This window comes from Marmota flaviventris, chromosome 5 (genome assembly GCF_047511675.1).
Source record: "Marmota flaviventris isolate mMarFla1 chromosome 5, mMarFla1.hap1, whole genome shotgun sequence".
In the NCBI taxonomy this organism is placed as follows: Eukaryota; Metazoa; Chordata; class Mammalia; order Rodentia; family Sciuridae; genus Marmota; species Marmota flaviventris.
Window position 1 is genome coordinate 145,204,543 of NC_092502.1, and position 27,714 is coordinate 145,232,256.

General features: G+C 39.9%; 1 protein-coding gene across 9 annotated transcripts in view; it reads right to left on the reverse strand.

The window, feature by feature from the left end:
• The window catches only part of Prlr (prolactin receptor), a 199,453-nt gene that overhangs the window by 74,266 nt on the left and 97,473 nt on the right, over positions 1–27,714 (reverse strand). For 5 of the 9 annotated variants that reach the window (XM_027936285.2, XM_071612654.1, XM_071612656.1 and 2 more), the window contains one exon: positions 17,685–17,749. The exons of 1 other annotated variant lie outside the window; for it this stretch is intronic. The gene's annotated coding sequence lies outside the window, so the exon portion shown is untranslated. Of the gene's footprint in view, positions 1–2,845; positions 2,935–17,684; positions 17,750–27,714 lie in introns of all 9 variants that reach the window. 3 more of the 9 variants (XM_071612657.1, XM_071612655.1, XM_071612658.1) reach the window with 3 other exon arrangements.

Genomic DNA, 27,714 nt, shown 5'->3' on the forward strand with positions numbered 1-27,714 from the left:
TGGTCAAGACTTTATTATTATTTTAAAAATAACATCCCTTTATTGAAGCTTCTCTGCTTTGGGTGGGGGGCATTGTATTAAAATGCTTGGACTCAGCATGCCATAAATCACACCTTTTTGGTGAGGTCAGGTGCTATCTAGGCAGATCTTCCAAAGCAAGGTTCCAAGTGTTTTACTATAGAAATGCTAGGGTGGGGATACAGGGTAGGTTCAGCAGAAGTAGATTTTGTCATCTGCTCATACTTGCTCATAAACTGATGCAGGATCAAAGAAACACTCCCAATAAAAGTTTTTTTTTTTTTCCTATAACTTTCAGGAAGCATTTTATGGACTAAAAGGAAGAACAACTATTCTCTGGGATTTCCTGAGACATAGCCTGGTCTCTGATTACTACTGTATATTTTCTTTTTTTAAAAAAAATATTTATTTATTTATTTTTTTAGTTGGACACAATATCTTTATTTATTTATTTTTATGTGGTGCTGAGGATCAGACCCAGGGCCTTGCATGTGCCAGGCGAGCACTCTACCGCTGAGCCACAACCCCAGCCCCAACTACTATGTATTTTCTAATGCCTGAAACCCCTGTGCCAGGGAGTTAGACAAATTCATAGTGGAATCAATGTAGTGTTTCATAATGATTTCTCAACTTATTCTGCATCTTACACCTCAGCAGAAGAAACAAAATAGGCTCAGTAAGTCTTTAGAGTAAAAGATAATGGCAGCTTTCCCCCCACCCCCAGGGGGTTGCGCTAAATGTTAACTCCCATCAGACCCAGGGTGAGTTCCAGCATTAATCATACCTGTATTGCTCATTGACCAGTTTTTATGGCTGGCAAACATTAGATTAGGGATGGAGTTGTTTTTTTTTTATCTCTCTGAGTCAACTCTCCATTGGATTTTGATCTCAACTCTCCAAAAGGATCTTGAGCAAGGGTAAGCCAACCCTCCTTATGTACTACCTCAACTCAGGCTGGAACATCCAATGGAGTCAACAGTCTGCTTTTCATGATGTTATAGCAGCAAAAGGCTTGAAATATTTGGAGTCCAGTTAGCAGAAAGTCAGCCTTGCATATTGGGTCCCAGGTCAATCACTGCAGGCTTCTTTCCTCACTATCTCTGTGAGTGTGACTGACTGTGCTTTAAAAATACAAAACTTGCATCTGAAGAGCAGGTTGGTAGCAAGTTTGTGACCCCCCACACCTTGCCTGTGACTACCTGACTTGGCTTTCTGCCTTCTGAGTCCTCAAGGCTCTCCTATCCTAACGTTTCTTCCTATCATATTATCCAGTGCATCTTCCTACCCTGCTCCTGCTGCTGTGGTATGGACGCCAAGAAAATCCCCTTCTCTCTTGGGCTCCTCTATGTCAACACCAATCCTGTTTAGACCTTTTTAGATCCTATTTAGGCTCTTTCCAAAAGCCTCCCTTCATTACCTTCTTCATTAAGCCAAGTCTCTTCCACAGAGGCCAACAGTTGAGAAAGAGGTCCATCAAAACGTGGCCTGGAACCTTGCCCTTTTGAGAAACTAGATTGAAAATCAGGGCCATGGTACCACAGCCTGTGCTGATTCCACTACACCCATTAGGGAGGACATGAACTAGCAGAGGAGGCCGAGTGGCTCCTAAGAATTAAAAATACAAATCCAAGATTCAACACACCACTCTCCACTATCAACCCTAAAGCCTGTGTTGGTTAGACTTAATCTGCCTGTTCTGGCTCACCGAGCCCCTGAGCAAATCAGCCCAGGATGCCAGCAATCTTGGTTCTCCAATTTTGTAGCACTTGTTCCCAAGATCAGGCATTAGGTGAGTCAATACTGAGTGTGGTCTCTACTCTGGCTGCCATTTCATACCAGCCTAAAAGTTAAGACTGTTACACAAGTTCTGTACAAAGTCAATGACAGTAGAATGAATAAGAGAATCAATGAAGCCTCAAAGGTGAACAAGACTCTAAGATTTGGAATAGGACATCTCCTGCATGGAGGAACTATGGTTTTATCTGAGTATGAGTATGATAAATGCTAGACTTAGAACCATTGTGATCTGTCATTGTTACAGTTAGTTTCCCTAACTGTAGAAATTGACCTAACATGCTAGGCAGGGATTCTGAGGATTCTTCAGCTCTTGCAAGCCCAATTGTCAGATGGATAAGCAAGGCCTCATCTAAGTCTTTCTTTAAATACTGCTATACATGTGGTTTACATATATGAATCATTAAGTATTCTGCAATAATTTACCACCAAGGGAATATGTCCATTGTATCACCCAGGTTAAGAAACAGAACACTAACAGCACCCCAGAAATCCAACTTGTGCCTCCTCCTATTATCTATCCACACTACCCAAGTAGGAGCCACTCTCCTGACTTCTAACACTACAGATGAAATTTACTTACTTCTGAATTTTTAAAATATTTTATTTTTTAGTTGTAGTTATAAATAACACCTTTATTTCACTTATTTATTTTTATGTGGTGCTGAGGATCGAACCCAGGGTCTTGCACATGGGAGGCGAGCACTCTACCACTGAGCCACAACCGCAGCCCCTACTTCTGAATTTTATATAAATAGAATCATACGCATGCATTTAAAGAGAATGTATGTGCGTCTGGCTTCTTTCATCATCCCACATTACTGTGTGATTCATTCCTGTCATTACATGTAGTTTTACATAATTCATTTTCATTTCAACTCATTCATATTTCACTGAATGAAGTATCATAACTTATTTATTCATTCCAATGTTGGTGAATGTTTGTGTTATTTCCATTTTTGGCACATTGGGTTTTGCTAAGACTGAGCCAGCTGGAATGGTGGGCAAACACCGTATGCCCCATAACCCTTACCTGTAGCTCTGTATTATACAAGGTGAGTGTGCTTCCTGTCATACCTTCTGATAATTAGCCTCAATTACATTTCTACTGCATTTCTTGTCCTAAAAAAAATAAAAATAACAGTCTCATTTCCTGAGAACACATTTTGAATACATGCCTTCACTGGTTAAAGTGTTAGGCATTGTGTTAGGCACTTCCTTTGGGCCCCTCTGCCCAGTGGGTTTTCTTATCTGCCCTTCCCCACCCAGTATTAGACAGCCTGAGGTTGAAGCACAGTGTGAGAACCCCCAAGTGCTCTTGATTTCCAAGAATCTGGCTTTTCTTTCCAATACAGAAGGCCAGAATTTAATTTGGAAAACAAAGGACATAATCTGCTCAGGGTGGAGAGAGAAACAGGAGGGATTTAGCCATTTCATACCAGGCTAAAAGTTAAGACTGTTACACAAGTTCTGTACAAAGTCAATGACTTTGAATGAATAAGAATGAATAGAATGAATAAGAGAATAAAATGAAGCCTCAAAGGTGAACATTCTCTAAGATTTGTAACAGAACATCTCCTGCATGGAGAAACTGTGGTCTTACCTGAGTATGAGTATGATAAATGCTAGACTTAGAACCAGTGTGATCTGCCATTGTTGAGAGGAGAATTTGTAGAGGTTTTAGAATATGGTAACTGATCTTTCATGGAGATGCTGGAAATTGGAGATTCGGTGCCAAGAGAATTTTGGCCTAGTGGCAGATGAAAGTTTTAGCTCTTCATGCTCCACCAATAATTAGCTTTGTGCAAACATGTGGCCACAGCAATGAATGGTCACCTGTCCATAGCCCAAGTGGTACACTTACACATTAGTGAATATTCACAGAAGACCCTTGTTCAAGAGGTCATCCATGACTATTATTTTTTATGGCTGTTACTATGAAGTTTACATTTTGTTGTTTTTTGAATGTGTTTCTATCCTATTCCCTGTTTGGTGCTATCCCTCGATGGGAAACATCTGGAACTTTCCACAAGGGAATTATTTCTATGTAAAATGTTTATCACATTAGAATCTGGCAGGTTAATCAGAGAATCAGGACTGCGTTAAAGTTATTAGAAATAGGGTAGAAACTGCTTTCTAACATTCACCTCTGATTTCAAACATATCCCTCCTTACTCTCTCATAAGCCCCAGGGTTCCTGAAAGGGAACTCTATGCTCCGTGAAGATGCACCGAAGAGGAGACCTGTGCTATGCATGATGATGGCTGCACTCTGTAAGAAGCAGATGATCAGCAGAAGGAGCATTGGCAAACTGGGACCTCACTGAGGGTTGGTGCTGTGGGGAAACTTCCACAGAAAGATCTACTGGCTTCCAACCTAATTGGGCTAATTGCCACACTATAATGTATGCTCCTTTGTACTGGAGTCATTTAGTAAATCAAATGCTGCATGCTTACCCATGGCTGGAGGCATCGCTTCCAATTACACCAGCTTCATTCCCTCACCACAGGATCCCAGCAACATTGTTTTTTTTTTTTTTTTTTTTTTTTTTTTTTTTTTAATCTGAGGGAGGTTTGTTTTTGCTCAATCTTTTTTGGCTCAAGGGCAAGAATAAGAATTGGGTGAGTTTCAGTGCTCCCTGGCCAGTGCACACTCTGGACAGATGGTGGAAAATCCAAATTGGCCTGATTTCTAGAGGAACTAGTCCCTCATGAGATCATTGGTCAATTAGTTACAATTAAAATTCATCCAGAAATTGTACATTATGTTTTGCAGTTGACAAAGCTGTTCAACAGACACCAGGGTTTTCAATCTAGCATTCACATTATGAGTAAGGGGACTTCTTTAAAGTCCCCATCCCTCTGCCTTGTCCCTGGAGATTCTGATGACAGTCGGCCCTCTGTATCTACAGGTTTTACATCTGTAAATTCATCAACCCTGGGGTGAAATATTTGAAAAAAAAAACATTGCATCCGTACTGTCACTATACTGTGATAATTTGGGGGAATATTTATTATTTACCTATATTTATATTGTATTAAGTAATATAAGTAAGATAGAGATGATTTAAAGTATATAGAAAAATATGTACATAGGATGCTACACCATTTTACATAAGGGACTTGAGCATCCACAGACTTTGTTATCCACAGAGTTTCTGAACCCTGTCTTCTGTGGATACTGAGGGATGCCTGCAGAGTTAGGCCCAGTGGGACATGGGGATTTAAAAAAGGTGTAGATGATTCTATGTGTAGTCAGGGCTGAGAACCACTGACTGTCATGATGTCACCTAAGATTCGTAATGCCTGCTCTAGGAGGCCCACTGACAGGAGGTTCTGAATTCTACAAGGCACCCCTTTCTTCTGATACCAGGCTAGCTCAGCATACCCCACTGTCCAAAGTGTCTCTAAAGCCACATGTAATGGGAATCCACCTGTGGCCCTTCAAGAGTAATGAGTGTTCCTGGGGCACTGTTCCTAGACACTGTTCTGGGCACCATTGCCACCTTAGGCTTACTGGGTCAAAATATTTGGAAAGTGGGGCTTAGCAAGGAAATTTTTAATGAGCACTTAAGTGATGAAATTGAAGCTGAAATTTGAGAGCCCCAGCTTCAGCTGAAAGGAGATGGAAAGAAAAGGGCTGTGGAGGTGGGAATGGCAATCTCTACACAGGAAAAGCTGCATTTAGAACTTCAATGGAGGCAGTATCCCCACTATTTCCTTCTTCCCAGTTATAGGGTTACACATTCCCATCTATTGTCATAGAACATGCTTATGTGCATCCTGTGGGAAGGCTGCACATCTCAACTCAATAGCTTTAAACTTGGCCATGGGAAAAGCTTTAGACAATGGGATGTGAATAGTTATGATCGTTTTTGCTGAATGCAAACAGAAGCCTTAAATATAATTGCATAGTTTGGCTCAGGTATTCTTGTTTTGAGTCTCCAAATGCCCTTGGGATACTGCAGATAGTGGTTATACTCTCAGTCAGGATTCCAAAATGAGAAGACAGAGAAAGCCAGATAAGCTGAGCAGAGTTCAGCCAATCCTAGCAGTGCCACAGCCAACCTGATGCTGATCCAATGTCCTTAGGTAAAGGGAATAAATAGTGAATATTGTTGTAAGCCACTGATATCTCACTGTTGGTTACTATGGCAAAGCTGACAAATATGGGACAAGAGTGGTAGGAGGAGGACATATGTTTTGCAAGATTGCTCAAACAAGGTTGTGTGTGTGCGCGCATGTGTGTATGTGCGTGTGTGTGTGCGCATGCGCTGTTCAGTTAAACACAAACCTACTTTGCTATAAAAATGAATCTCTATTGTATTAGTAACCTTGTCTACTGAGTACATTTTAATTTCTGAAAACTTGGGCTTGGGATGTGAGGAGGAAATTTAGAATTAATAAGAAAAGATAAATTACTGGTTACTGGCTGTCTGCTTAGTTGACTTAGGAGGAAATGAATGTCAGTAGTTACAGAATACTGAAATTTTGGATCTGAAAGGAACCAAAAGGCTTGAAAGATATTAGGATCTGACCTCACACTTTAATATATGGGGAAACTGAGGCCAAGACCCTTTCACTCCATATGCCATTCAGTAGCTATGTGACCTTGGACAATCTGTGCATCTTGTCTGGGCCCTGGTGTCCTCATCTGTAATATTGTCCTAATGGGAGAATCTTTGGAATATTAAGGATGGGATGCATGCACTGTTGAGAAAGCCAACAAGTTCAATGAGGAATCCTCAAGAATGTGTTAAAAGACTTTGTTCCCCTCTAATTCCTACTTCAGTTAGAACCCTGGGAATATATTCATGGGAGTAGCAAAGGCTTCTAGTGTCCGTCAGAATTTGATTCTCCTCTCCTGTCTGTCCACACGGTTCAAGCCCACTCCCTTGCCACTCATGTAGTTAGATGGCATCAAGTGTTTGAGCTGTGGCCTCTGAAAGTGGGCAGGAGTAATATATTCCTATTCTAGTCCTGGCCTTCAACGTTTTACATATTCATTCTTTGTCTCTTTTCCATCACTGGTCAGAGGGAGACATAATTGAGGACTTTAAGATGGTAAAAGCTCAGTATAATCAAGAAATGGGAGGCCCTTGAGTTCCACTCTGACCCCCACTGGATTTTGTCATGGGTGAGAAAGAAACCTTTGGCTGTCAAGCTCTGGGTATTATAAATGGATAGTCTCTCTTAGCCTGGCTAATTCACAGACAATCCAGAGACAATCTGCACAGCCTAGTTTAGATGGTAACTATTGTATTTAATCAAGTATAAGAGCTCTGGGTAAATGAAAACCCTTGGTGACTGGCCTATTGCCACTGTCCCCGCTTGAAATCCATCATCAAAGTCACAGAGTAATCTCAGACTCACCTTGTACATATCCAGCACCCCCACTCTCTCCTTTATACCTGTTTAAAGTAGGTCAGCAACACTTGCTGAGTGAGCGATTGTTTTTATAAGGCCAAGTAGAGTATACTATTTCTCATCCACAGATCCACTGAAAGTACTTTCATTCCTCTCTGATTCCTGCTTTTCCCCATCACTTCAATTAGAATCCACAAACTGTGCAAGTCTTTCTTCTCATTAATCCCTATGGTCTCTAAATTACTAATGGATATGTTCTGAGACTTTTCTTGATTCTTTTAATAATCTTTTCAAGCACATTAATTTGAATGTAAGAACAGGTGGAGGACAAAGGCCACCGAAATGTGGTTGTACGGTAGGTGGCTGTAACTGAAGCTGATTCAGATTTCAACACTGGAAATGAAGGAAATGAGAGGGTTGTTAAGAACAGGCAAAACCTCAATTGGGCAAGCTCCAACTGGCAAGGAAATAATAATCCTCAGCCCATTCTTTCTTTTATTTTTGTGCATTTTTCAACAAAAACACATTTTGGGGGGCTTAACATGTGTTTAAATACAAAACTATACCATTTGGGAAACAAAAACTTTATTTTAATTAATTAGATACAAATTTCTAAAATTATTCACTTCCCTGCCTTTTTAATTGAAACTTTCCATGGAGTATTGACTATGGTGTGATGTGGTGGATATAGGCTACCCTACAGAGAATGAATACAGACCAAGGTCTTGCAGACCAAGGACCCTTTGCTAAATCAAATGTCTAGGACTTGAATATTTTCAGCCTCTGAATCTTCTTTTGCTATTCCCCCACCCCACCCCTTCTCTCTCTGTTTACATTCTTTTGCCTTTTTTCCCTTACATTCAATTTGATAGCTAATAGTTTTCACTTTTGTTAGTAAACTCTTTTCTAGTAGTCTCAACACCCCCTTACACTCTACCTTTTATGGCCTATGAATTCAGAAAGCTGATAAACAAATTTTAGAAAATTTAAGCAATTTAACATGAGAATAATGAAGCTTTTAGTAAGGGCTAAAGGAGTTTCCTATTAGTCCTGTAGGGAAATGGATTTTTGTTCTATTTTGCCCAAAAGCCTATTTGGCTTGCTTCCTGGATTTCATATATATTCCAGAGTTAAGGTTGCTGGATTAATGAGATTTAAATAGTGGTGCGTTCCTGTATCACAAAGTTAGACAACTGTACTTAGAAAAATATGACACAGTATGCTCAATATCTTAAAAGGCTATTGAGAGCCACAGCCAAAGGGGCCCCAGCAAACTTCCAGCTGCCAGCTGATTGGCTCCTCTGCGGTGATGCTCATTGGGCTGTTTCCCGCCCTTTCAGACCTCGGAGCTGCTCATTAGGGGACTTTTTTTTGGCTCCGCCCATGCGACCCAGCCAATCGGGCTCAAGAGCAGGAGGAGTGGGGTGGTTGAGAGGTTTGTGGGAAGCCGGTGGTGGCAGTTGGGCTCTGAGGGAATTCCTGAAGAGCTCCTGTGGTGCTGCATGTGTGTTCTAAAAATAAAGGTTGTTTCTGCTTGACAGGTGGCTCGTGAATTGTGCCCAGCCAGACTGTGGCAAAAAGCAAGTACTATTGTTAATTATAAAAGGATCTCTTAGTGTACTTCTTAATAAGTCCACCATGACACTAGTGCATGAGTAGGCCTAACTCCCAACTGGCTGCTAGGCTTCCTGGGCAAATGGAAGCAGAGTGGGCCAATTCAGATGTCTGAACATGTGGCCACCATGACATTGGCCAGGCACACCCCATTAAATCATTGTTGATTTACTGCTTTACAATAACACCACCTCTTGTTTGGATAGCATATGATTGATGGTGTGTCTTTCAAACACCCTTCTGAGAAACAATGAAATGGAGGGAAAAAGATTGGGAAGTCACTATTCAAAAGACTAGTCAACTTCCTTATCTGGGTAAACACTTTCTTGGTAGTTTATCTATAATAATTTTTCATCCTTGGCCTGGCAGACATCCTATTGTTCCATTCCCATGCTTCTAGACCCAGCTTTAGAGATGACTAAATTTAATATTATGAGAGCAATATAATCTAATATTATGAGAACAGAAAGTTTGGTGCTTTGCTACTTTGATACTCTTGGTTTTGTCAATTGTCAATTTATTTGCAAATCAAAATTTAATGATTTGGGATGCTTTCCATAGGTGTATCTGAGTAGAGAGGCTGACCCACACCTCGGTTTCTGGAATGTACTTTGGAATATATAATCCTCACTTTTACTTTAAACCTCTGTAGGTGCATATGCTCAGACACTTGGAGCCCCAGTAGGCTCATTGGTTCATTATGGAAAGAGCAGCAGGGCACGTTCACTTTCATAGCCCACGTGGTTTAGATGGAGGATTTTGGGCTTGAGTGTTCTGAGCACACAAAGCACTTAAATGTTTGCAGAATGCAGGATGAATAACCAGGCATGGCAGCCTCCAACAGGTGGTCTTTGTTCTTACCCTCCACCCTGATGGAGGCCATACTGAGCCCTTTGTCACTTTATGGATTTTCAAGAGCAAGGATTTTGTGTTCTATAGCATATTACATGAGAGACACTTGACAAAATTCCTTTTTAGGCACTTCTGTCTTCCTCTTCAAGTTTCCTCCCTTGACAGTTGTTCTATCTTGCCTCTGTGTCTTCCCTCACAGTTCTCTAAAATCCCCTCTGTAGTTCTAAGCAATTTAGTAATCAGCCTCAGCTTGCATAGCTCATTCACTAAAATGCCAGGCTGATTGTGGGAAAATGATAACCAGTGTACCCCATGGGGGTCCTAGCATTTCTGTCATGTGGCTCATTTAAAGTTGTGTCTGTCACACACCCCCTTCCCTATCCCCTCAGAATGGCTCTCTTTCTGTGCAGGAATATAGCTGCTAGAAAATTGATTTTTCTGTATTGTTTCAGAAGCAATAAAGATTGGCCTGTGGTTATCTGGTAAAAAGCCCAGCTATCTCCTCATCCTGTTTTAGTCTCCTCTCCCTCAGGCAGGGGCTTCTTTTGGTTTCCCAAGGCTGGAGGGTTCCCAGCCCATAGAACACCCTGAACATGACCTTATCATAGTAGCATTGATAATGAATCTGACTTATCTTTCTCTGCCTCAACCCCTGAATACCTCCACTCCTAGCTATGTGTGTTTCAAATTCCTTATATTAAATACAAAACTCCATATAGAGTAGGTACTCAATAAATGGTTCTGAATAAATGAAATGTTATTGTCAACTACATTTAGAGGGGGAAATTGGTAAAGATTTTGTTCTCTTAAAGGTCTATAATCATTGGAATATTTGGTGGAGAGAGGTAATGTTTTCTTTATCTTGGGTAGTTTAAAAATTGATAATAATAAAAAAGTGTTTTAATCAAATCTTAAATTTTAAAAGTATTTTCATAAAAGATATTTTATTTTATTCTTTTCCCAACATGGACAATTTCAGACTGATATTGAGTTTATAGACAAACTGTGACTGTGAGATAGTAGGATGGGCCCAGCATCTTATCCTTTTGAATGTAAGTTGATGTATCCTTTTTCACAGTATATATTAAGAATTTAACATTGTTGGTTATACTTTGAACTAGAAAATTACATTTCCAGATATTTATCCAAATAAAAAGAGATGTAAAAAAACACCAATTCAGAATGAAGAGATTCCCCATGACATTGTTTATAAACAGAATATTGGGAAAACATCTAAACCAAATTACAAAGGACTGTTTGACTAGATCAGGACATAAGCATACAACAATATATTGTTTTACCCTTAAATTAATGTAATAAAGTTTTCAATAATAGAAACATGTAGAAAACAAAAAGAACTGGGTGCAGGAAGTAGATGTGTTCGATCCCGGTTCTAACATAGGCCTCTGCACATATGCACAGGAGAGACACTGGAGACACATACACACCAATATATTGGCAGTGAGAATCTCTGGGAGGATGATTCTAAAATAAAAAATGATGACTTTTATAATAAAATCAAATAAACCGTTACTAAATTACCTAAATAAAACTAAAAGTTACTACTTTTATAATTGAGGAGAAAAATCCCAATTAAAATGTTAATGCCACAAAAATAATTCCCTAATGAAAAGCTGGCATTTAGTGGTACAAATACGTGGAAATGGTTCCCACTGGCGTAGAAAATAAAAATCACTCCTATGTTTGTGGCAAAATGACCATTAGTGGGTGACAGCATGTATGGGTCTTCTGGACTACAGTGAGCATTTCAACAGTTTTTGACATCCCACAGTCTGCTCACTTACTTTTAAGAATTGCTTCCACTTCTCTGAATTTCCTCACTACATCTGTCTGAGGGTTATTTAAAATAGCCTGAGGTGACCAGCTTTTATTTGCCATTCAGTTTTTTGACAAGTGGGTGAAAGGCAATTTTGCAGGGAATCTCTTTTTCTAGGGCCTCAGAGAAGGAAGGGTTGGGCAATCTTATGAGAGGAGTTTAATAAATTCAGTAGGGTTACTCTGGCCTCTCAGCTTCCGTTGGGCCTTGTTACACAAAGACAATTATACATTGGTAGAAAGGGGCAGGGTGAATTAAAAGCCAAGAAGGTAAAAGTCTGAGCACTTCTTCCACCACCAGTCTCAAAGTCCTTCTCTCTCCTCTCACTTTGCTTCATCTTGTACAAGAACATTCTGTCTCTACCTGATTTACAACTCATGTACAAGATGTTCTTTCAAACTTGTTTTGTCATTTAAAACATCTGGGCTACTTATCTAGCAAGATAATTGCTTGTCTCTCTTACTGGTTTATATTCACTTTCTTCTTCTTCTTCTTTTAAAAATATTTTAGTTGTGGATTAACACAATATCTTTATTTTACTTATTTATTTTTATGTAGTGCTGAAGATTGAACCCAGGGCCTCATAGGTGAGAGGCAAGTGCTCTGCTATTAAGCCACAATCCCAGCCCCTTCTTCTTCTTCTTTTCCTTCATTTTACTCAGTCTCCAGAATTCCTCTCTTAATAGAAAAGCACACCTGTCCAGAGAGGTAATGGCCAGAGACCTGAGTTAGACTGGGTCTGGAAGCGACTCAGGAGCTACTCCCAGTACAATATCAATGAGTGAGAATGGTGAGGAGGGGAGAAGACAAAAATTCAGGCATTTTTAGTGCATTTTCAAAAAAATCACAGGGTTGACCTGTTTAGTTGCTGTAATGTTCGTTAGTCCATCCATTTATCCATCCATCCATGCATCCATCTATCTATCCATCCATCCATCCATCCATCCATCCATCCATCCATCCATCCACCCAGACTTTGATGCAACAGGCAAGGTAGGCCCTGAGAATACAATATTGTGCTAAAATAACCCTCCTCATGCTTTCAGTCTGGAGAAGAGAGAAACTAGTAAAACATTTAAATATAAATGAAACTAAGTGCTAAGAATGAGTTCTTCTGTTTCCAAGAGAGCTAATAGTGGGCAGATTTGAACTGGTCAGAGTTGAGGGGGACTTCCCTGGGGAGGCTGCTTAGGAGACAAGGAGTAGAGGGCCTCTCTTCCTTCTCTGTCACAACCTTGTGTTTAACTGGGTCTGGCAGACACTGCTGGTTGCTTCTCCAACAACCACTCCTGTTGTTTTTGCACAGAGTTGTTTTGTCAGGAATCAGGTATCCAGCCTCAGGGCATGAGCATGTATCATTCTAAGCTGATCATGGTCATCTCATTTGCCTAAAGTCTATGTTGGTTTAAGAGTGGTCATCCCATCTAGTTCTAGCCACTGAGACATAGCAGAAGCTTTCTGGGGGTTGCTGGGGAAATCTTTCCTCCGTGGAAAAAAAAGAGGGGTTGGGAGAAAGAAGCCTCCCTAAATGGAAAGGGTGGCTCTTTGTAAATGTCATGAGCTGCTAAGTCAAACCTGCAAATGGTTTTCTCAGGACATGGTGAGTGTTATACACCCAGTGTTTAATCCACTTTTAGCCAGGCATGCTATTGCTTGTTGATCAAAGCATCCTAACTGGGTCTTGGGCCACAGGAGGATGCAGGAGGGAAGTTGGAATCTCTACTAATTCAGCCTTGGGAGGAAGTAGAGGCCCCACCACAAAGTAGCCCAGCATGGCCCATTTGCCTTGGGAAGATTTCACCAGTTTGGCACGGAAAGCTCAGTGGTCTAATTTTCAAATCTAGTGGCTTAGAGGTAGAGAAAAATTTGGATCTTAATGGAGAAGTATTGGAATGTTGCTATAAAGGAAAGGAAGGGCGTGTGTTGCTAGGGTTATTATTTTATTGGGCATATTAAAAGTGATAATTTGGTTTTTATCAACTGTCCTCAATATTGCTTTGTCTATTTATTTATCCTATGAATTTTTAAGATTTTTCTTGACAGTAGCTGATTTAGTATTAGAGCTCATTAGAAGGAAAGTTCAATAATTATTCTGCATATCTATTTATTTATATGCATGCTGTCAAAAGAAAATATAGAATTGGGATCTATTATATAGCCAAGTATGTAAGTGGCTCATGTACATTATGAGCAAGAAGTTCTCTCAAATTTGAAAATAAGTCATATATATTTAGCCACAGACTACTGAAAATCTTATAAATGGACAGGCATTCTAGAAATCAAAACCCACTGGACTGTTCAAGGGTCTCTCACTGCAGACTATTTTGGAGCAAGGAAAGCATTACCTTCCTTGTGCCTTTTGCATGGTAAAACAGATTCAGTAGACCTGGTGCTACTGAATGAAACAGAGCCATGAACACTCTTTTCCCCTTGCCATTATCAGAACATCAACATTGTTTCTGCTGGGAGAAGTCATACCATCTTTCTAGCCAAGAGGCCTTCTTCCCTCTCTATGAGCTCACGTAAGTCATTTTGTGAAGAAGAGCTCCCTGGCCATTGGCTTGGGGATGGGCATGAACTGAGTTTACAGCATAATCCATGGTCATATACCCTAGGCTGACATACTTGGGGACTTCAACAGGTTCTAAATAACCCGTATATCACTTGAGAAAGGTGATGTGAGCTCCAAACAGAAGAGGTGGAAGGTTTCTAAGGCTAGTTCTGCTATTTCCAGCCATGTTGACTTCGACACCTCTCTTCTTTCTGAGCATGAATTTCTTCTAATATAAAGTGGAGAGGGTCACATCTGCTCTACTTCCCTCAGTCAATTATTTTGAGAATAAGATAAAAGATTATTGTGAAAGTGTTCCACATGTCTGCAAAGTGCTATGCAAATAGGAGATACTGACATTGGTAAAGGGTGACGGTTGCTCCTTCACTGTCTTCAGAAAGGGTGAAATTGCATTAAAAACCATTCATGTTCCTCAGACTCTGTTGACATCTAATCTCAGGTGGAGAAGATGATTTTTTACTCCCAGGTGCTTTTGATTTAGAGGCTCCCAGCTCTGAGTGGACTCTTGGATACTGCCAAGCTGCCTGGTGATTTTCCTTTGGCTGGGAGCCCACAGGTACCTGTGTGTGAGCAAAGCCTCATGGACTAGGAGATCTCTTGTTTCACAAGAAGCTTACAGAAGCCCAGGATCAGACAGTGGAGAAAATGGGCCTCAAAGCCAACCCCATTCACTTCCTTATTTTCAAGAGCTTTGTGGCAAGGCTCATGCATGTTTGCTCAGGGATGGGCACTTGGCAAAGCACACAATTTTTTTTTTGTCTGGTCCCCTATCATCTTGTCTTTGGAATTCTGTTCTATCTCCTGTTCTTCTCCATCCTCCTCAGTGGAGCTTGTGATGGTGGGCTGTCTCTCCTTTCCAGAACTTCCCCCTGGCAGAATCAGTTCAATCTAGAGAACTGCTGTGCAATAGGACTTTAGGGGATCGTGGAATTGTTCTGGATCTTCCCTGCTCAATATGGTAGCCATTAGCCACATGTAGCTATTGAATGTTTGAAATGAACCCAGTATGACCAAAGAATTAAATTTTTAATGTTATTAAAATTATTTATATTTACATTTTCCAGATGTGGCTAGTAGCTTGTGGATCAGACAGTCGTTTCAGTCTTTCTGTTGCAACTAGAACTCATCTGACCTTAGTTCTAATCCCAGACCCTCTTTTTAGAGAAACACCAGCAAGTCTCATAAACAAATTGCTATTGAAAAACTAGGGTCTTCTCCCTCTTAGGTAAGTGAGCAGGTTTTGAGCAATGCTATACTTTACTTAAAGCAGCAGCTTAAATAATAGGAATTTGAGGGCTTTGGCAGGTAAGTGGTGGTTGAAAAGATCAGGTGGACCGAGTTTTAGATACACTTCAAAACACACTGGATGGATGGGCACATCCTAGTGCCCTGGATTGCTTCTAAATTCTTCCAGTCTCTTATAATCTTTGGAGAATTAAGGAGCGAAGTGTGATGGGTACCTGGAACAGGGCTGGAGGTAGGAGAATTGAAATGTGCAGTGCCTAAAGGATGCCAGAACTGTTGCAAAAGAATCTGGGGTGCCAGGAAGAATCTGGGGTGCCAGGCAGATTGCTCCACACTGGGGATGAAGTGCCAAGGAGTGATTGGTAGGTTGTGATCCTCACCACTGGGACACAATTGTAAAGTTAGCAGTTAAGTCCTAGACCAGAAACCAGATTAAAGGCCACACCACGGACTATGGTATTTTTGGCTGAGTGTTGGGCAGAAATTACGATTCTACTGAGTTCTAAACCCTCCTTACATTCTTCTTATGAATGTTGCTTTTTGGATGTCATTTTTTTTTTTTTTCATCCTGAAACTGAGTTGTGTTTCTGTTTCTCTTGGCTGATCTTATAATTGCTTTCAAGTTCCTGCCTGTGCTTTCACAGATACCCACTGGCATTGGAAGCTCCTTTGCAAACCAAATACCAGGTTAGTTAAAAGGTGGAGGATAATGGGGAGTAGATGCCATTAAAGGAGGTCAACCAAGGAATGAAACGACATTGAGGGGCACTTGGAGGTGAGCAGAATGAATGCACACCAATGCTGGCAATTCGGATTTAATCTCAGGGCCTCACTTTCCCAATTGCTAGCACAAGTAAATCTGCTACCACCCCTTACCTGCTCCACACTACTTTGGGAGTGGAAATAGGATTTTTAGTTAAGGCACTGTCCATAATGTGTGCCTATTTGTTTAAAAACCTAGAAAACTGCATAAAGTAAACTGAAAACTCCATTTCAAATATTTTGTGCAAATATGTGGCCAATAAACAAATATATATGGAAATTTTAAAATTGCAGCTGAACACCTCAGTGCTTTGCCAGCAGTTCAAACTGTACAGTGGTTACCAGACCTCTTGGATTTCCTAAAGGAAAGGACTCCCACAATGTTCAATATGACATTGTTCTCCCTCACTTGCCTGTCCTTCCAGTAAGTAGCACGGGGCATTTGGCAGTAAGGGACAGAGCCCAGAAAGGAGAAAGAAACTTGCAGAAGTCTGACTGATTGATTCATCAGTTTGATACTCCCAGGCAGGGTTATTATTCCACAGGGTCCTATTGTATCTAAAGCATTTTTTGATGACTCATAGCACCCTTCCTCTATGTATTTGCTAATGTTACCCTAAACATTTTGCCCCAACCAGGGATGTTTGGCAATGTCTGGAAACATTACTCTCATTTCTGAGGGAAATTTTGTCTTTCCCAGAACCTGAGATTGTGTCTGAAGATATTGCTTTTTGTGAAAGATGCGGTTAGGATTGTGTCCTACTGGTATTTGGTGGGAAGAGATGGGAATACTGCTAAGTATCCTAGAATGCACAGAACAGTCCCTGGACAAAAAAATCACTTGACCTAGAATGTCAACAGTGTTTCAGAAAGTCTGGCCCAGAGGGAAAGGTTCAGATTTGGTTGACACTGAAGGAGAAGATGTCTCTCAAAGGGCTATCACTTTTTCATGTTTGGAAGACTAGTAAACACCATGTAGTAGCTCTTAGAAATTCCAGGAAATTTTTGCCTAGAAGTTTCTTCAACCAATAATCTAGTTGGATTTCTATCTTCAGGAGTTCTTCAAGACATTTGAAAGAGCACATGCAGCCTCAGGGTTACACATGTCCAACCTGTAGATTCCATTTGACTGTAGAATACAAAGGCAAGCCATGGGGCTTGTTTTCTCCATCAGAAGAAATGGAGTCATATTACTTCACAATCTATTTACTAGCTGGTCTTGGCATCCTAGAGTTTCCTTGCCAGTGATAGGTGGGGACAATTAGGAACCTGTTATATATGAGTTTCAACATACCAATGGGGTGTGGGGAGACACAGCCATTTTCGAAAACCTCTAAAGCACAGAAAACTATAAGAATTCCCTAACTGCACCACTAGGAGATGTCAACTATTAATAAACTCTGTTTTTCTTTGAGAAAAATTAAAAAGGAGATGAACGTCAGGTTTTCTAAGCCAGGCAGGGTGGGAGGTTGAATAGGCCTTTGAGGATAACAGAATGATCTGTTGGAGAACATTGATGGGTTTGAATTGATCTGTGTGAACGATACCTTGAGTCTATGCCCTTGGCTGGATGAAAGGGACAACAGGGCGGTGTGACAGAGGGCACAGGATCAAGACCTCTTACCTTCAGTGTTCATGTGCAAAGCATCTTTAGTGCTCACCTCCATGAATAGGGGAAGGCATCTTCAGCTGAAAGAGGAAATGACTCATTTTAGCTCCAACATGACAAAGCAGGAGATGTTGTTTCTGGCTTCCTGTGCAGCACTTACTGTGCTTAACGCTGTCAGTTCAGTGAAAGGCACATGATGGCTCTTATTTTGTGGAAGTAGCTTTTTGTCAACTTTATTATGAAGTTATTTAAATCTTACAAAAGATGCAAAAATGGTAAAATAAAATAAAATTTAAAAAGTGCCCTTTATCCAGATACCCTAATTGTTACTATTTTGCAACTTTTGATTTATCATCCTTTCTCTTCTGCGTACAAAAATTATGTTTTTTTTCCCCCCAAATCCTCTGAGAATAAGTCACAGACGTGATGTTTCTTTTGTCCCTAAATATTTCAGTTTGTTTTCCTAAGAATAGGACAGTCTTTTACAAAAACAAAGCACAATGATTAGAATAAAAAAATTAACAGTGATCCAATATTATTGTCCAATCTATACCTCTTATTCAGATTTTGCCAGTCAACCCAATTGAGATTAGATTTTCTGAAATTTGACCTTGGAGATCTTGAATGGAATTTGTTGATAAATCCCGACACAGCCACAGCTAAATTGGGACTGTGGCCAGTATAACCTGAAGCTCTAGTTTGGCTTATAATGTGCATTGTTAGGGGAAGGCTTTTTGAATCTTTAGTAACTTTTGGTGAGAAAAGGGTTGTGCACTGGGCTGTGGGGTTCAGGCTTATATAGGTTGGGCTGTACTCACCAGGAACTGTGGTTCCTGTCCTATTTCTGCTAGCATTTCTGACTCTGGTTTTTGTGTATGAATGAATGCTTAAACTCTGGGGACTGGCTGGCTTGGCCTATGGGGCATGACAGGAGGACTGCTAGCGATGTAGATCTGAGTTAGGAAAAAATAATTTCAGAACTTGAATACAAAATAGGCCCATATATGTCTGCAGCTACTTTTTAAAATTAGCTTTCATATGTGGTCAGAAATGCCTAATTTAGTGCCCATTTTTGTCTTGTACATTACATGAAAAAGCAAACAATCTAACTAGAGTAGCAGACCAAACAAGGCTTTCAAATCATTTCTAAGTCCTTAAAATCCAGGATCTTAAGCATTACCCCTGGAGGAAGTCAGCAACTCTATTGGCAAAGGAGGAAGAGACTGGCAGGAAGCTGTGGATGGCTACAAGTGGCTTCATACCCTTGAGCATCTCTCTCACACACTCACCACTTTCTCAACATTGCTGCTGCCATCGGCATCATGAATCAGGATCCCCCAGATACATATTTTGAACCAAAACCTAGGATGTGACAAGACTCATTTGAGCATAGGACATCCAGTCCCAAGGCATTTGGTAATGAGGTGTTTGTGAATCCAGAGCCTGTGACACAGATGTCTGGAGCAGGCTTCTCAGAAACTATCCATTTTTCTTCATAGGGCACAGTGACACTGAAATTTTCATTTTTAAAACTCTGAATATTCTAGTGTGCATTTTAGATTCTGGGAATTATTACAGCTTTCTTTTTGATAGTGTCTTGGCTCTGTTCAGAACAACTCCTGTTCCTTTGTGTTACTTCCTAAATAAAATCCATACTTTTAAAAAAAAAATTTAAATTTTTGATGGAAACCCTGAGGTTAGCAGAGGTTAGGGAAGGACAAAGAGAGAGTGGGAGTATATAGGGGGTGGAAAATCTGGAACACTGAACAGCAGTAATGAGGGCTTTGGGGCAGGAAGCCAAAGAGATCATGGTTTCTGCAGTTTGAGTGCTAAACCTTGCACTCACATCATTTACTCATCTATTATTCATTCATTTGTATGAAATGCCTGGCACACTATTTTAGCTCTGGTTGTTCTCTGCCCAGGCTTCCACACGTGCCCCATACCTGCTGTGTGTCCTGTAGGTCTGCTCCTATGGCTCCCTTCCCTTCAGCTTCAGATGGGGCTCTACTCAGTAGTCTGAGGGTGGGAGACAAGCATGTCACATATCTCTTTCACTCTCTGCCTGTTTCCTTATGGCTTGAGTCTACCAGTGGTTGGGTCTCTCCTACCACATCTCTAGTTGGGCAACTCCTCTTCCATGGGTCCAACTATATCCCTGGGCCCCAGTCAACATTTACTATGTTCTGAAGAGATGCTAGATACTGTGCTAAGGTCCTTATGTTCTATGGTTCTAAGAACCTTATATGTATTATTCTCTAACTCTTTCCTCAAAACCTATGAGCTGGGCACTGTTATTATTGCCATTTTCCTAGCTAAGAAGCTGGAATTCAGAGCATTCTCATAGCTGGGAAGTGGCACCCAAACTTGAACTAATATCTCTTTGATGGGACAACTCCATCTGCTACCATTCATTCATTCATTCATTCAGTACCCAACAAACACTAATGGGTGCCTGTTATTTACTACGTGCTGTTTTGTGTGTTGAGGATAGAGCTGGGAATATTAACAGACTAAGTCCATGCTCTAAAGAAACTCATATTCTGGGTGGGATAAAGTGGAGTTTTGCTATAAAATTAACAGATTAAAAGATAATAAATGGAAATCTACCACAAGACAAAGAGATTAAAAAACTAATAAGTATTTTGTGTTCACACTAGAACTGTCAGTATAACTATAATTGATGAATTTATCAAAGCTCTTTCTTGTTTACTGACATTTGCTCAGGCATCATCTTTGGGCTTGACAAATCTTCAGATATATGCAGAAAATCAGAAAAAACCTTTAAGTATTCTGGTGACTAATCTAGATCACATATGGCAATTTGTCAACATGCACGTGAAGCCCTTAAAGAAAAACAAAACAAAACAAACAAACAAAAAAAAAATAAGTGCATCCAACAAGGCATTTGGGAGACATTCTTGGTGGGCAGGCTGAATCTGAGCAGCATCAGACTGGGGAGACCATAGGCGGCAGATGGGAAGGAGCAGGAGTGTGGAAAGCCAGTTCAGTTAACACAACAACTCAAGTAGAAAAAAGAATAATTTCTAGTGAAATTCCATTATTCCTTTTCCTGGAATACAGTTCTATCTCCCTGTCTAGAGTATCAAAGCTCAATGTTTGTAATGACTACTAAGGTTATAATGAGTGTCTGACCCTTAAAAGGCAGATGCAACCGCACTGATCTTAGTCAAGGGAATGGACCTTGGTTAAGAGTGGAGCTTCCAGGGTGGCTGGGAATGGAAAGAACAAAATGGAACTTTCAAACTCTTGATTGAGGTTGGTTTTGGAAAAAAGAGAGCAAGAGCCTTAAGGGTCAAATGAATAAAGTCAACTCAGTTGTCAGGTCCAACAGGTAAATGTGGGCTGGGAGTGGGAGACAGGGCCCAAACATCAGGGGCTGAGTAAACTCAAGCCCAGAGAAGAAACAAAGAGAACCCAGGATTCTGTTTGTGTCTTGCTGGTTACCAACTACAAGGGTTGGGTGTGGGTGACCCAGGATAGGCACAGGATAGGAGATGGCAATTAGTGGTAATACTTATGCAATTCCAGAATTCCTATTCCTTTCATTAGTGGATTATAAAGTGATTTCTAGATTAGTGAGTTCTGACAGCATCAGCACAATCTTATTTAAAATAATGACTAGAAAACAGAAAGAAAATAATTAGTTAACATTTATTGACTTCCAGAAACTGTTTCTAAGTACTTTAGCACATGAGTTCATCTAATCTTCTTAAGTACACTTTAAGAACTAAGCTTCTTAATAAAGAGCTAATTAAAAAATGATTAAAAACATAAGTGACATTTGGAGGAAACCTGTAAAAAGTCATCATCAAAAATGAATCCTAGTCCTTCACTCATTCATCTGTTCACTCACATATTTATTCAGCCAACAGTTATTGAGCACCTAGTGCATGTTTGGCACTATGCTAGGGGCTTTGCATACATGATTGTATTGACTTCATTGTCTAACAGGGGCAGTGGAAGGAGGAAGGGATTGGAAAAATCTGGATTCTGTTTCTAGCTCTGTCTCTAATTGGTCCTGTGTTCCTTGAACAATTCTTTTATTTTTTATTCTCTTTTATTCTATCTTCTAAGGTCAAACAAGGAACTTGAGGCTATCTATCTATCTATCTATCTATCTATCTATCTATGTGTTTAGTTTGGATTGAACCCAGAGGCACTTCCCACTGAGCTACATCTCCAGCCCTTTTATTTCATTTTATTTTATTTTGAGACAAGGTCTCACTAAGTTGCTTAGAGGTTTGCTTAAATTTTAAATTATCAGAAGTACTCCTCATTTACTTTGTACTCATTCCCAAAAGGATTTGAAGTAACCCTATTCAGATAGGACTCTGCGAATAACCAATATCGTGACCTTGGGCAAGCTATAACAATAGTAAAACTTCTAACTTTTCAGTTTTTCGCTGTTAGAATACATTTTCCTACACCTTCTCTAGTTAAAGTTGTGACCCTCAGAGAATACCAGTTGGCCAATATGCTTCTGATAAAGCTAGCGGATGGAAAACATTTGGGGAGATGAGGAGATTGAATAAATGCAAATGCTAAAGTCCAGATTCCTTGATTGTCAATCAGGAAATGTTAAGAGTTTGGATCTGGATTCTACAAGCACCAGAGCCCCAAATCAGGATCACTTATAAAGCAGGGTGGTCGTTCAAGTTCAGTGAATGTGGAATGAATGCAGTTCTGCAGAAATTGGACAATGGTAATCTTGACCAGGATGAGCATGGCTTGGGGATAAGATGAGGTGGCTACCAGCAGTGGACCTGAACAAAAGGCTTTCTGCTTACTATAGCTCAGAGTGAAACTTGATCTTCCCAGAGACTCTGAGGGGCATTTACAAGCTAGAGTTATACTATAATAGATTTAATTTATTTATTTACTTTTCTTTAGTGCTGAGTATTAAACTCAGGACCTTGTGCATTTTAGACAAGCACTCTACCACTGAGCTACATCCTCCTCCCACTACACTGCTAATTTAAAGTAGATGGGAACTGACAAAAAAATAAACCAACCAACCAACCTCCAAATGGTGAAAAGACATTGTTTAGAAAGATCAAGGAATTGGTTTAAAAATATAATCTCCAGAGGCTCAGGGTGTAGTTCAGTGGTAGAGCACATGCTTAGCATGTGTAAGGCCTTGGGTTCAATCCCCAGGATCAGAAAAAAAAAATCTGATTTTGAAAAAAATAATCCCCAGTTGATTGCAATAATAAGAACATTATTAACATGTTAACTTTGTCCTGATCTCTAAGTCCCCATGAGGGGATTTATTACAAGTTTTTTAAGCATTGGAAGCCACTAATACTGTAAGTGGGGGAAAGAACACTCTCTTTTAATTAAAATAGAAGATTGTTATGTTCGTGGTGAGCTGAATTGAGAACATCTTTTTACCTAGAAGTATAAGAGAATAAATATTTCCTGGTCTTAACATCCAAGATTCAGAATTAATTAGAATTGGTAGCCCAAAGAGTTCATACCTTACACTGTCTAATCAGGGAGATTGTGTTCGAGGGGAATGTTAGTAAGAAGATCTGTTTTCATTTCCCTGTTATTTAGGCCCCATTGGGGACCATCTAAATGCTATTTGTCTCAGGCCATTGCATCATTTCCTCCCTCTTGGGGCAACAGAGCTAATGACCTTCAAGGAGTAGCAAATTAGTAGCATGTGGTCAATGCTGACTTCTGTGTTTCAGCCTGGTTGTTTCACTATTTGATGTTGCTTTTATAAGTGGTAGTTGAACTTGGCAGTATGATCAATTGTGCTACTGTTTACTCTTTTGTTTTCAAGGCTTATTTAAAAGTACTGTTGGTAGGTGAATGGTAGTGGTAATGGGAACATCTAAAACCATTAAGTTGAGAATTGAAATATCAACATGAACACCACAGACTATTCCTCAGCTAATGGAAATGAATTAAGGTACTGTACGGTTTTAGCCTGTGAGTGCCATATGCAGTTTCTTTTAGTTCCTGTAAACCAGGGGTCTGTCTCCATAGAACTGGGAAGATGAAGCATTGGACCAGATAGTTTGCATAACTCCAAGGAATTTTTTGAGCCCCAAATTTGTTCTCAGGTTCTCATGTCTGTTTCCATCTTATGGGTATTGGTGATATCATTTCTCAAAGTGGTCCAATTGCACCAAACAATCATTTTTTACTAAGACAAAAATTAGAAGTTTTATTCTTTCTTTGTACATGTTATTGTACCTTTATCCTAGTGTACAAAATGTTGACTGGTCTGGTTTATTACATATAGGTTGCATAGTCTAGTGGACCTCTATAGGACTTTGAATCAGACTGAAAGTGATATAATTTGTACCACTGTCTGGCCACAAGATCCTGAGTAAGATATAAAGTTCCTCAAGTCTCAGTTTCCTCATCTGTAAAGGAGGAATACATATAGATACCTCACAGTACTGTTGTGAGCTTTGATGCACAGTACCTAGGAAATGGCAAGTAACCAATACATGCCATTGATATTATAGCTAATAATGATTGCATCTTTGTTATGTGTTAGCAATTATGGGGATCCTTAAGGCACCTCTAGGGTATTAGAATCATGGATGAGAGGTTAAGTACTTATTTTCATTTGCTGATGAGAACAAAAAAGAGACAGGTTAAGTGCAGGAAGCCACCCATGAATTATTTGAGGGTCTTCTCTCAGTATGGCATTCAGGGAGATTTTAGGTTTAACCTTGGGAACTATCTGTGGCTCTCCCAGGCAATAGATTGCCCAAGGCACATACCTTTATCTTGGTTGTTCTAGGAAGATCCCTCATAGTAGCTCAGGGAGATGGGTGTAACCCACTGGGAACCGGACAGCCCACCTATAGCCTTTTTTGGTGAAGAACATTCTTTGGTAGGACTTTGATGTTCCCCAATATAAACAAAGCAAGTGGGACCTCCATTTTGCCTTTTTAGTGTAGAAGCTTGATTCATGTGATTGGTTAGCCCATACCTTCCCTGCTTTATGAAAATATTTTCTGTGTCCTGTGTTTTTTTTTTTTGTTGTTGTTGTTCTATTTTTCTTAGCTTTTATTTTGCAGCCAGCCCATACCACTGAGGAGAACCCTATTTCCATCGCCTGCGCAGGACATGGGCGAGGGGTTAAGTACTTGTTTAAAGGCCCAGTGATATGAAGTGGCCATGCCAGAATTCCAGAGCCTTCAGTAGCTTGCCACTACTTTCTATGTACCAATGGTGGGTATGGAGGGTTTTGCCACCTTGAATAAGAACTCCCTGCATTTCTATCCCAGGGCAAATTCTAAGACCCGTAGAATGCTCTTTGCTCCCTATACCTCCTCTTTTCCATGCCTCCCCCAATCATAAAGAGCAAGAAGCAATGAGAAGGTGAAACTGACACACAGATAGGAGCATTGTGACCAGTAGATCCCTGACAGATCAGCTATGGAACCTGGCCTCAAAATAAGTTGGGAACTTGTCAACTGAGCACACAGAGACAGGTGCTATATCCCTATGCATGACATTAAAAAGAACTTCAGATATCCTAAAATTATTTTATTAGAGGGGAAGTGTAAAAAGCCTTCAATACAGACCACTCTAGTAAGATTTAAAAACACAAAATATAAATATTATGACCTTATTATGCTAGTATTATTAGGTCACCCACAAACATCCACTCAGGACAATCTGAAAGAGAAAACATTTTGCTATCAATACTGATACCCTTAAATGTAAAATATCAAAGTCAGGAACTATTGTACTAAGTCACATGCATAGCAAAATCTAAAGGTGTACAATTCAGATATACAGATCATAGGAATTTGGACTTTTAATTAAAATACACTGTATTGTCCATTAACTGATAATGGAAAGACAAAATGTCATATATCTCTATGATGGAATATCATTTGGCAAAAAAGATTGAAGAACTCATACATGCTTCAACATGAAGAAATCTTAACAACATTATCCTAAGTGATAGAAGTCAGACACAAAAGATTATATATAGTATGATTCAATTTATGTGGAATGTTCAGAAAGGCACATTTACAGAGATAAAAAGTAGATTAACAATTGTCAGGGACTAGGAGTGGTGGAAAAGGGGGTGTGGGGAGGGAGCAGAGAATGATCAGTTTGACTTCTAATGTACCAACCCATTGGTAATATGTTCTAAAATAAGATTATGGTGTGATGAGGGTTGCCTAATTGCAAATTGACTGGAATTTACCAAATTGTATACTGCAAACAGTTGAGTTTATGAGATATAAATTATATCACAATAAAGATATTTTAAATACACTGGTTTGTTATTTCTCCTACTTGTAAAAATGATAAAACACATATATATGCATATGTATATATATGTGTGTGTATATATACACACACACACACACACACACACAAACACACAGACACACATTTGTGGTGTGCTCAGCAGCCCTTTCTGAATGAAGGGTGATGAAAATGGAGGTATTTTATCTACCTCCTCCCAAAGCCTTGGTAATTAATCTTGTCATTCCTGTCTTACTTTTTAGATTGTTCATTGACAGGTGAGAAGTTGGAATCCTAGAGATAATTGGCTCTCTATTTACTAAGCACAACTCTCAGGCCCGGCCTTCAAGTGTGTCTCCATTTCTGACCCTTCCCTTTATTGTCTTTCATTTCCTTCTACATCTTAGATGGTAAGGATCCAGTATTCCAAACCAGAGGGCAGGTATGCTTCTACCTGTGTGACTTCTTATGGCAAAGGGAACTAGAGCCATTTGTTAATGAATAGAAAGTCAAAACTGGTGATAAAACAAAAATAGTCTCATATTTTTCCTTTCTGCTGTTGGTGGTAATTTAGGCAGCAGAAAAAAAATGTTCTCTTATTAGTATTTTTGACTTGCTCAACTTACTATACAAACAATCAAGATAGTGGTAAATTGTATCCTTTGGACGGAGAGGCCAGTTGATATGTTCTGCGTGTTTATTGCCTTAAAATTCATGTTCAAACTTAATTCCCAAGTCATGTGTTAATGGTATTTAGAGATGGGGTCTTTGAGAGGCAATTAGGATCAGATAAGGTCATAGGAATAGGGTCCTTTTGATTGCATTAGTGGCTTTATAAGAAGAGGAAGAGAGATCCAAATTATCAAGTTGGTTCTGCCATGCCCTATGCTGCCTTGGGATTCTGCAGTACCTACTAGCAAACAGACTCTCACCAGATGCTGCCCCCGGACTCTGTACTTACAAGCCTCCAGAATTGTAAGAAATAAAGGGATTGTCTTTCTAAGTTTCCCAGTCTATGGTATTCTGTGATAGCAACAGAAAACGGACTAGGACATAAATCCTGTTTCTAACTATTGAGAGTGTTCTATGCTCAACTCTTCTACATTAACAAATTAGCTGCCAGGAGAAGAATCACCCTGGAATTGTACAACCCTGGCAGAACTCTCACCTTATATTCCATATCTCTGGCCGAACAAGGTTAGGGAAGTTTCACACAAAGGTTAAGGGATTAACCTTGCAAGTGTGCAGCTGGGACTCAGTTGATTTCAAGACAGGAGGAGGTCCTGAAATTTGAAAAGATTCTAGAAGCTTGACCAAATCCACCTCCTCTGTTATTCAAAGGCATTAAGATATCCTATAATGATAATTTTGTAATTTCTGTGTCCTGTGGCTTTTTTGTCATTCTATTTTGATTTGTCCTTTCTTCTATTTTCTTCTTCACTTTATAATAGATCCTCTGCCAATGATAGAGTAATTTGACTCCCCCTTTTTTTGACATACAGAGGGCATTCACAGAGCCAAGCAGGGGTGGGAGTGGTGACCTAGGACTTACATCTTTACCCTTAACCATCTGGAGAGATGCAGCTACAAGCCACATAGTGCCAAGAATTGCTGGCCACCAGAAGAAGCTAGGAAGAGAGAAGGAATAGGGTTTGTGGCACAAGAAAATGAGCCAGAATTCAAAAAGGTCAGTGACTTACCCTGGACAAGTCATAAGCCAGTCAAAATCTGGATGCTCGCTTCACAAAGCAGAAGGTAAAAGCACAGAATTTTCCAGATTTACTCAAGG